Source organism: Silene latifolia, chromosome 2, assembly GCF_048544455.1.
Source record: "Silene latifolia isolate original U9 population chromosome 2, ASM4854445v1, whole genome shotgun sequence".
NCBI lineage: Eukaryota > Viridiplantae > Streptophyta > Magnoliopsida > Caryophyllales > Caryophyllaceae > Silene > Silene latifolia.
The window spans coordinates 18,325,910-18,337,752 of NC_133527.1; the positions used below are offsets into that span (position 1 = coordinate 18,325,910).

An 11,843-nucleotide genomic window follows, 5' to 3' on the forward strand; every position below is an offset into this window, starting at 1 on the left:
GAATAGAATCAACCGTGGGTTCGGAGTGACTTGCTAATGTAGGCATCTTTGGTGTTGTAGAAGTCACAGCTGCAGAAATAAGTGTGTCCTCTTCTAAGGACGAGTCTTCTGCGAAAGTATACCGCTCGTAGTCAAGTGTACTCAAGTCTTCCACTTGACTTACTTCTCTTTGAAATTTTCGTCAGTAGCGAAATGTCTTTTCTGGCTCGGGATCAAACGGTAGGATCTCTAACCTGTTAGACCTGGGCATACACGAAAATAACAAGAAAAGATAAAACTGTCTCAAGGAACTGGAGTTCCCTGAAACAAAAGACAAAAATAAACAGAAACAAACAGAACAATTGTTGCCTCCCCGGCAACGGCGCCAAATTTGATAAGGTTTTTTTTTCAGTCGTTTGCCTTAATCAAAATAAATCCTAGCTTAGTACTAACAAAATAGCTAGCGGTAAGTCAGGGTCGAATCCACAGGGAGGCGGTGATTATCTAGTTTGTTTATATTTAATTCCGTCTTAAGGTAACCAATTTTTGGGGTTTGATTGTTTGTATGCTAATCGACTAATTGCAAGTAAATAAAAGATGAATAACAATAATATTAAAAGGTCTAGAGATCGGGTTCACTAGGTCGTCGTCAAAGGGTAGAATTTAATTCATTGATTGAGCATTGTATATTGTTGAAAGTCATATGATCGGTCGATTCAATATTTCTTTTAGATCTAATTTAACATGCGGTCGCTATCATTAAATTATCTCTATTCAATTATCGTGGCCTATACTAGTCTTAACCCGGTCGGTGATAATCCTAGTTTATGCAAGACTAATTAATCAATTCTGATCAGTAATTAACTAATTAGAAGTAGTACGATAATCAAACAACAATTAAGAGCAATTTAACAATCAATTCATAATAATCCCTTTTCTAACAACCTAGATCCCCTTTCACCCTAGATAAGAGATTTAGCTACGCATAATAGAAAGAAGAACAACAATAACATTAATAAGAAACATGATTGCAAGCATAAAAGATGAACAATGAAATAAATGATTAATAATAAAGGAAAGATTAAGAACAATACCGTAAATAGCTAGATCCGGAAGTAAGAACAATAAATAAACTAAACTAAGTATTTTAGAGAGTTTTCTAAGGTAGCTATATTAAACCTACTGAAAATAAAGCATAAAATAACCTAGGGTACGAGTTTTGGTATTTATAGCAATACATAACCGACTTAAGGAAAGTTGCGGGAATTATAAAACTGGAAGGTTCCTCGATCGAGCCAAGGGTGACTCGATCGAGGCACCAAAGTTCAAGAACACCCAACTCTCGACATTGCGAAATTTAGTTAATTAGGTTGGTTCCTCGATCGAGTCGAGGGTGACTCGATCGAGCATGAAGTTCCTCGATCGAGCCAAGGTTGACTCGATCGAGGCACCAATTTCCTGCTTCGCACACTGAACTTCAAACGGCCGCCATTTCTTCGTTACTTGTCAGAAACAAGCGATTTTTGCGGCGTTTGAAAGCTAAGAGGATAGGCTTTCACCTCTAATTAGAATCACTTGAAAATATGTTGTAGAACTCGAGATATGACTCTTCAAAGTAGGCACTTGTAATAAGAAGCTCTTTTCTTCGTGTTTTCCTCTTAACTTCTCTTCCTTCATTCTTATGGATTCTCGTGCCATGCTTCGTGTATCCCTTCATGCTCACTCCGCGATGCCCATTTCATTCCTTTGCTCCTCAAATGCATCATTCCTGCATTAAACATCAAAAGGCGGAAGTATCGACATTCTAACATAAAAGGCATGTAAATGATATAAACTAGCACGAAAACTGTATCAAAAGTAATTAAGGGGAGGCATAAATATGTATATAATTATGACTCATCATTCATCGATGCCAAGACTCGAATATATACAACTACAATATTACATCATATCTTCTACTAAGGCAACTAAATACTACGAATAAGGAAAATCGTTACTACTCCCTAAAATACAATATACACTACTTGTATTACAAGTTACAAGTATTATTACAATATATACGATTTGAGAAAATTATTGATTACAGCCTTTTAAAAATCAATTTTTAAAAATTATAGTCTTATAATTTATTTTTTTTGTTAATTGCAAGTTTACAACCATATTATTACTTCTAATCACAAATTACCGTCAAAACGTTAACTTCGGCAGGAAATTGATGCCAATTTGAATTTTTGTGACTTAAATTCATTTTTTAAGACCAAAATACCCTTACGTTCAACCTTTATAACCCCTTATGTTCATCCCCAAATCAGATTTCACAACTCCATTCCTCTCTAATTCTTCATTTCTTCAACAATATCAGCTAATCTAATTCACCCATTTTATTCAAATTTTACCCTAATCAATTTAACTGAATTCTAGTTATATTATTTACATTGCATCTTAAAATTAATTAATGTTCTTTATTATCAATTTTCCCCAAATTGAAAATAGTTAGGGTTCTTCAATTCTCCCAAAATTGAAACTCTAAAAATCGATTCAATTAATTGAAAACAACAAAATGGGGGGCAATATCAAATTTGGAATACCACTATCAACAACAACAACAAATTGAAGATAAATTTAATAGAAAATAGGTTGTATGAATACTTGCTCTTCGAGGTAGAACCGTCAGACGATGGCACAACTTTGCCACTCATGATCTGGAGCCGTTATTTGACAATGGGAATGAATTACAGTAGAAATTAGGGAAAGATTTTGGGAAAATTTTATAGAATACGGGTGGGGAAAATGATAGGTAAAGTGAAAAGATTTGGGACTTTGAGTAGGTAGGCAAGGATATATCGGTCAATTTTTGATAAAATTCACCGGAAACGTCATCGTGGTGCAATTTAAAAAAAAAAAAATATTATGAGTGTAATTTTAAAAAAAAAATTACAAGGCCGTAATTTTCAAAAATTGGTTTTTAAAAGGTTATAATCAACAATTTTCTCATACGATTTCAATAATACCGAATAATATTCTTTTAAATTATTGTTTTAGTTGATTTTTATACCCATGTTTTTATAGCTTTTGTTCTGCGTTCGGTCTAACGCAGAGTGGAGTGCGATTTCAAGCTCGATTTAAACCAATCTTTTCTCACCTTCTTGGGCACGACTACCCATGTAAGATACAACATTTTTAGCGCAAAATCGTCTCCTTTTAGTGCCCATAAATTAAGGTAAGGCATAATGTCTCTTTTTAAATTATTAATGACACTCATGTTTGTAAGACGGTGATCGACTAATACACATGCCCTTAGGAACTTGTATTGTTGTGGCATTAACAAAAACTGTAGCAGCATTGTTATTCCCTTAAAATTAAACAAGCCAAAGAAGGAGCCCAAATCAGCCCCTCTCTCTAAAAAAACTCTAGCCTTCATCAGTTATACGCGGGGTTTCCGGCCATTGATTATCAATCGATGGTAAACCCCAAAATTATTTCATATTTCAATCAATAATATGCAGATTTATTTTTTATTCAATAAAAGTCTCCCTTTTAGTGAGAATCGTTTTTCTGTCCCTTATTTCGGGGGTTTTTCCTTTATTCGTGGGTTTAGTCTCATCAGTAATATAGTTAAGAGTGGTTCGTTGATGGTTCGTAGCGTGTTCTTTCAAAGGGTACAAGTGATTTGTCAATGATCTTTGGAACCAGTCAGAGGTAAATTTTATCTCATAAATCAAACGAAGGATCCCCTCAAAAGCTACATAAAGATATCGATATTAAAACGTGCCGAATTGTTAGATGCTGTTTTGAGATCCCTAGTTTATAAGAAATTTTTTTTTCTTTGATTTCCATTAGATTTGTTTTCGATTATACTTATCTTTTATAAGTGTCGTATGACGTTTTATTAATAAATTATTCTTTTCGGTTTTAAAAAAAAAGTAGCCCAAATCCATGCTCCAAGCCCAATTATTTTCTCCTCCTACCATGCCCATGAAACTCCCTTCTTTAATGCCCAAGCAACTCCTCCAAAACCCTACCCAAACAGCAGGATCGCAGCCTCCAAAAATCAAATGAGGCCCAATATTGTAGTTTGGATGATTGGATAAGAAAAGCAATGACATGTTGTATGATACTCTCTCCGTCTTAGTTAATGGTTTACATTTACTTTATTTTCCTTTCACAAAATAGAGCAAGTGTAACTATTCACTTGGACAAAGGAAATAGTAGAGAAAATTTCTTAGGTCATGACTCATAAAGCAAGTGTAAACTATTCATCGTACAAGGAGTACACCTTAATTAATGACAAGTTTTTTTTCCTTTTACGGAATATATTCTATTTAGATTATACAGAGTACTTAATTATTTATTATTAGCGTTGTTATTTATAATTCGCTTATTGGTTAGGGTGTATTATGGTATCGTATGTACTCCTGTCTCATGGTGGACAGATTGTGGATGGTATAGGATGGCAATGAAAATGTATGCACCTCCCGACCTTCTACACGATCTTATACAAATCGTTTGGAACCCGTATATAGAAGATAGTCTTCAATTTTGTTTTGTTTTAGTTACTCTTATGACATACTCCTCACGCAACTCAATTAATAAACATTGTCTTAAAGACGGTTTTACAAAAGAATACCTTGAAAAAAGAACCGGTGTTTTCACACACATTTCTCTCTCTATCTAGTAAACTGAAACAACGGGTTACTAGGGATGGGTTACTACGCATACATGCACGTACATATTTGTCAATTCCTTTTTAATGGCCGGTGCCCCAATTCTCAAATCCTTAAAATAAACTATGTTGATTTTGGACCAGTGAGTCAATGACCACCATTAACAAAACGTGAGATTAAACACCACGACATTATTCCTATTCATTAATTAATACTCCCTCCGTCTCAGTCAATTGTTATCTATTCCTTTTTACACAAAGACCAATGCATGTGAATCAAACTAATAAAATAAAGGAAGAATTGTCCACTTCTATACACTAGCTACTTGTTCAATAATTACCTAAAATAGAAATAGATAACAAATGAATGATACAGCTCAAAATGGAAATAGATAACAATTCACCGGGACAGAGGGAGTACATTGTACTACATACCACCTAAGCAAAAGACTAGTTTGTCCTATAAATAGAGTACAATCGATCGTTCACGTACAAATTCATACAAAGCTAAACAAAAGATTTGTACTACCTCCGTTCCAGTTAATAGTTTACACTTACTTCATTCCCCCCTCATAAAATAAAACAAGTGTAAACTATTCACTGTGAGACGGGGTACTGGAGTAGTAGTAAACTTAATCTTTGCTAATATTGTTGAGAGCAACTTGAATTTTCTAGTAAGGCAATTCAATGGCTTGTCAAGGTGAAAAACTCCCAGCACAGCATCAGGATACCCAACCCGGAAAACAATACTTGATGACTCCTCTTCCAATCTCCGTTGATCCGAATTACAAACCCTCCAACAAACTTGAGGTTAAACATGTGACGGATCCAACTCGTTTAGTTGATAACGGATCAAAAGGATCTATGAATTTTGAAATAAATATTTTATTTTTTATAGGAATCGATCATGTCATAATATAATCAGTAAACTCGTGATAATTAAAGCGGGGAATCCGGGTGAACGGGGTTGCACCGGGCCCCATCTGGACTCCACTCCAAGTGGCATCACTCCCGGTTGATAAGGTTGTTAATTTCAATTCTCAGGCGCCCATTGGAAGAGCAGGAGAGCCTTTCGAAATGGCACCTTCCTATGTTTTCCTTGCTAGCAATGAGTGCTCATCCTTCATGACCGGACAAGTTCTTCATCCTAATGGAATTCGTCTAATTTTCATTTTTAAAAAAAAAATCACATAAGACTTTTTAATTCGGTTTCAAATCATAGAACTAAAGTCGCTATGACGTTTTATCAGATCTTAAAAATTGATAACGTGGACTAATTGACATGAAATAGTTTAAATGATCGTCAAAACGATAAATAATTTGGTAAATTAGTTATGTTAGCTACCTTTGATGTTATTTTAAATTGAGGTTTTGTTTGGATTGATTTATTTTATTTTAGGAGGAAAAATCATCAATGGCTAAAAAGATGCTTAAAGCAACAATTCTACGAAGACAATAAGGGGACCTCGGCCTACATCAATATAGTCATCAACCGCCACAATTAGTCTTATTGTATAAGGGTATATCCATCTAAAGATATAGATAGGTCAAATATGTCACCACTTTCATAATATGTCAAAATATTACTACTATACATCTATAGGAGAATCATTCATGTGCATTTTGCACATTGTTTGCATAAGTCGAATATATGTTGTGATCAATCTCTTATTCAATTCGCTTAAATACCTCTAAGAAGACATGCCAAGTAAGGCTTTTTCACAATTAAAGGCTTGTATAAATTGCGGATCTTGCTGTCAAAAAAAAAAAAAAAAAAAAAAAAAAATTGCGGATCTGGAGGAAATGGTAGGGGAATAAAAGTAAAGTATTTAAACTTCATAAAATCTCTAGATAAATATGGGTCAAATATAATACCACATTCCTAATAGGACAAACAATAAGTGGGGGTGTGGAGGCCAAAAATGTCACCACTTTCAAGCTATTTGACCCGTCTTTAGCTATTGACGGATATATCCGTTTATAACAAGACTAGTTGTTTAAACTTTCTGTTTCCGTTTATAGCAAGACTAGCCGCTCAGGCCACCCGGCCTACGTTGGGTAGGAGGCATGTCGGCTCGGTTCAGACATATTTTTGAAAAAACAACATTATCTCAGTGCCTTAATGGCTCCCACAAATTCCAGGGTATATTTTTCTGAAAAAAATCAAAATGGCTCACTAACGCGGTTGCGCTTTGTTCTTTTGTGAAGTGGCGGTCCTTGGATGCAGTTCTCGACGCAATTTTCATCTTGGGTCATTTGGAAACAGCCTCTTTGTGTTGCTAACATAAGGGTAAGACTGCGTACATTAGACCCTCCCTTACCCCGCAAATTGCAGGAGTCATTAAGGCATTGGGGTAATATTGTTGTATATTTTTGAAAAAGAAAAAAAACACACACCGGACAGATAGAGATGTCAATGGATCGGGTTCGGGTCGGGTGAAGCCTCATCCGTCATCCATCCATCCTTTTAAAGTCTCATCCAACCCGTCCGTCATCCGTGAAACATATCATCTATCATCCATCCATCCATCATCCATGGATGAAACGGGTGGATCAGGTGATAAACAGGTATTGTATATTTATATGTTTGATGTTAAAAAAAATGATTTTTTATTCTCTACAAAAATAAAGTTAGATTATTATTTTAGTTTAACTTTCTAGTGGGTAGGTTCACAAAATAGTTATATTGAGAGTATAAAAATATGACAATTTGAATCTTTTACATCTTAATAATAATAATGTGTTATTTGTAAAAAAACATTAAATAAAAAGTAATAAAATCGGGTGATGGATGGATGGCGGGTAAAATTTCTTCATCCAACCCATCCATCATCTATCCATCGTCCATTTAAGTCGGATTTTCATCCATCTTTTAGGATTGGGTGAATCGAGTTTTGATGGATGCAGGTGAAATTGATATCCCTAACGACAGGGGTAGGTCGGGGTTTGAGTAATAGGGTCAAGATATGAAAGACAAAGAAGACCAATTCAGCCCATATACAAGCCAAACATTCCATTTGAATACATTAAATGAGTATGGGCCAGCTACTACAAACCTCCTGGATTTTCAGTCCAAAACATAACCCTATTTCAGATGATGGATTTCACACATAGTCATGACCCCCAGGCCCAAACTACTGTCAATTTGCCACGCCTAGACTTGTCAAAGGTGTTAGGGGTACATGTTACGAGTTCGATCATTTCGGGTTCGGGTGAAATACGGATCAGGTTAATTTCCGGTTGTAAAATTGGATTTTGAGTCGAGATAGGGTTAGAAATGGGTCGAATTACAAACATTTATTTATTTAGTTTTAACTACAAACATATTGTTATTTTTACCGAGTTTTTTTATGATTTATCTCTAAATGTATTTGTATATAGTTTTGATCTTATCTAATAGTTTATCAATCTTTAATTAATTGTTGAGTTGTTTATGCATGAACTTTTGAACAACTAATTTTATTTAGCAATATTAGTACTCATATGAAATGCTCGGTGACACTCGGTCGAGTGCACCAGCCACACGGCCGAGTGGCACACAACCAGAAACTAGTTAACTACCCGGAAGGCACTTGGTCACTATACTCGGTCGAGTACTCTGCCACTCGATCGAGTACTCTGTTGTACACGACCGAGTGCACAACTATAAAATTCGGGGTATTACAGTCGGTGTTGCAATGCCGTCACCAGATTTATTTTGGAGGAATGGTGATCGGAGGTCACTTATGTTTATCATTTTCATACTTGCATATCATGTTTGCATTTCATATTGTATATTTGTGTTATATCGTAGGCACTCGTATTATTGATACTGACATTAAATATTTTCAAATATCTATGGTGACTGGTGAATCATATGATATTTCTGGTCATATGGGGAGCAGTGGATTGACAAATAGCTTGTGCATACGGTTGAGTCGGAGGCTTGGAGCGGTTCTTAAATTAGTCATATATTTGTTTAATTTATAATATTTCTATACTATGTATTTTTATAAATATTTATTTCGATGGTTTGTTTCTCCGTCCAATTTTACAAAAATATATATTAAAAGATTAATAAAATAATGATAATTTTTTTTAACATCAGTAATTTGAAAATAAAATAAATTTGGAACGACTTTTGTAAGACGTTAGTTTTTTATTGGCTTCTATTTATTGAATATATATGTTTGTAATGATACGAAGTATTATGTATCTTGCATTATCTCATGCTATTACATCATACTTTTTTTTTCCTCCAAAACTTATACATTTTGTCAAATTATAAAATATTCAATCTCATGCAAATTTTTACGGGCATAAAACTAGTTAAAATACAAAGATTAGACCTTTCTAGAATTTCTCCAACAGTTAATTCATGCTGGAGTTTATATTTCTAACTTGTGATTCTTTCTCAAGTGGGTTTGTTCTTGTTGCGATTCATTTCTTTAATTTATCTTTTGTACTATTTTTGTGTACAAGGTTTAATGACAGTAGTGGGTTGTTTGCTGAAAGTGTTGTTGGCAATATTGCCAGTTTGGTAAATTGTTTATTTGAAGGAGATCTTAATCTAACACCATAATGGATTAAGCTAATTTTAATCTAATTTATTATTACTTTTTAGTATTTAAACTTAACTAAGGTTAGTGTTGAGATATTTTTGTGATAAGCATTAAAACGTGGGATTATTTTCATTAACTTGTAAGGTTGGGTTATTATTAAAAGATGAGTGAAAGGTTGGGTATTTTTATTAAATTTGCCAAAAAAAAATTCAAGATAAACAATGACAGCGTGTCGTATGGTGGTAGAGAAAATTTCTTAGGTCATGAATCATGATGAGGTTGTCTCTTGTTTCGTGCAAGCCATGGATTATTGTAACGCCCCGAAAAACAAGCAGGCAACTTAAAAAAGACAATTAGTATAACATGTGAGTAACATAATGGTAATATAACATTATACAGCCGATAATACTATATAATAATCACAATATTATTACTTATTTCTACGACGAAGGATCCCGAAATCATACCTTATGTAAAGCTTGATATTTTATACACTACAAGAAAAAGGCCACTTTGCGACCAACCTTAGCAACCGTCAATAAATTGGTTGCTAATTAGCAACTACTAACAATTGGTTGCGCATTAGCAACTGAGTTGAAGTTAGTCGCAAAAATTGGACGCAAATTAGCAACCAATTTAATATTAGTTGCACACTTGCAACCAAATTTACATGAGTTGCAATTTAGCATCTAAAAATACAAGGATTAGCGACCGACTAATGTTTCTGAGAAAAATTGTGCATCACAAGACTTATAAAGGTTGGGATTAGCGTTTTGTTTTTCTGTTTTTCAATCCCTTTACATCCGCCTCTCTACCTCTCCTTCTTCCCCAATTTACTTCACTTCATTAACCAACAAAAAAAACTCTCTTCTCATAAAATCTATAAGACAATTATTTAGATATTCAACCTCAAAGCCCCTGCAATCGTGTCTCTGTCATCATTCATCATACAATCTCAATCTTTAAAGGAGTTAGGCCCGGATGTTCGTTGTCATTGAGATGGTAAGATCTACTTTTCTAAACCTTTTTAAAGTGTTTTTTAATATCTAGATCTACATTTTTAGAAGCATACTTCATCTTCTCTTGTTCCTGCTTCTTCTAATTTTGACCTTACCAACTTATATAATGTGTTTTTATTCACAATTTCATTGTCATTGTGTTGTTTGCCCAGATCTATTTTTCTTTTCAATTTCAATTTTAATGAATTATTATTGCCCAGATCTATTTTCATACTTTGTTAACTCGTATAAGGACTTTTAAAGATGTGGTTTTTGTATAATAAGACAGTTTTAATTAGAATCGATCAATATACTTATAATTTTTTGATTTTGTTTCTGGGTAATTGCACATTTGATGTTCTTTCACCATTTTTGTTTTCACAATCTAGAGTTTTGTAATGATAATTGTGTTTTTTTTCCTCTTATTTTACAGAGATATGCTAGGGGAGTCTTGAAGAGCGGAGTTTGATGCATAGTTTCTCTGCTTTGTTCTTCTGATGATACAGAGACATTTTGTGTATTTTCAATACATGTAAAACTTCAATATTTTAATGCTTATTAGGGGAATACAAAGGTTGTATACTTTGTGGGTGTATAAATACTTGTAATGATACTTTGGCTAATAAATTATTAGTATGTCATTAACTTTCTTAATTAGAGAGCTCTTTTTGCTTTGAATCAAACTAGGCCTATATTGTGTGGTCACGTGGCTTTTTTCCTGCCCAAAATTGGGTGGGATACCTTTTTTTTTTTAATTATTCAATATACGATTTGCAACCAATTTTTTGAAACCAAAGTAAAAGTAGTCGCTAAATTGCTACCAAATAGAAGTGGTAGCTAATTTGCAACCAAATTTAGGCAGTTGCTAATTAGCGACTAAATTTCAGTTGGTCGCAAATTAGCAACCAATTTTGCGACTAATTGTAATTTGCGACTGGGTCTACAGCAACTATTGAAATTTAGTCGCTAATTGGTTGCAAAATGGCTTTAGCGACCAATTTATGAGCATTAGCAACCAATTGAGTTGGTCGCTAACTTGCCTTTTTCTTGTAGTGATAACCCGTTTAAGAACTACCCGATTTGCCTATTGAGTTGTTGCTACAAACTCTGCCTTGATCTCCCTCAGGCTAACGTCGTCCTTATTATTTTCTTTTGTTTATCTTATAATAAATTTTATTCGGGGTATTACAATCATCGTACCCTAATTAATAATTATTTTACGGAGTACACTCTATTTAAATTATACAAAGTATTTAATTATTTATAATTGGCATTTTTATTTATAATTCTTTTATTGATTAGGCTGTATGGTATTGTGTACTCCAAGTGGACAGATGGTGGAAGCCTGAAAGGTTAGGTAGTATGGACACTCCTGCCACCTTGCGTCTCGTGTCTGACACTGTGTTGAACACCAATACTCGTCGGACGAATGCCTAAACATGTTATATTTTAGACGAGAAATGGGCTCTCGAAAGAGATTGATTAGAAGATGGGTTTGGGTGGGAAACGAAAATTAGTTATAGTTAAGGTGAGATTTTATCAAGTTTTAATTAAATTTAATATCACACACATTTAAAAAATAAAACGATATGATATATATAACTATAAAATATACAGTATATTTTATTAAATTTAAATAACGTGTTTCGTGTCCTAACTTTC

At 33.9% G+C, this 11,843-nt stretch overlaps 1 protein-coding gene and 1 long non-coding RNA gene across 2 annotated transcripts in view; both read left to right on the forward strand.

Moving 5' to 3' along the window:
* LOC141642372 (glucose and ribitol dehydrogenase-like) overlaps nucleotides 1-6,384 on the forward strand; it is a 38,684-nt gene extending 32,300 nt beyond the window's left edge. The window contains exon 2 of the transcript XR_012543274.1: nucleotides 6,042-6,384. The gene's annotated coding sequence lies outside the window, so the exon portion shown is untranslated. The remainder of the gene's footprint in view (nucleotides 1-6,041) is intronic.
* Nucleotides 6,385-9,645: 3,261 nt separating this feature from the next.
* On the forward strand, nucleotides 9,646-10,840 carry LOC141642373 (uncharacterized). The gene is made up of 2 exons (XR_012543275.1): nucleotides 9,646-10,185; nucleotides 10,615-10,840. It is a non-coding gene; the product is annotated as an uncharacterized LOC141642373 (long non-coding RNA).
* The last annotated feature ends 1,003 nt before the right edge of the window (nucleotides 10,841-11,843 follow it).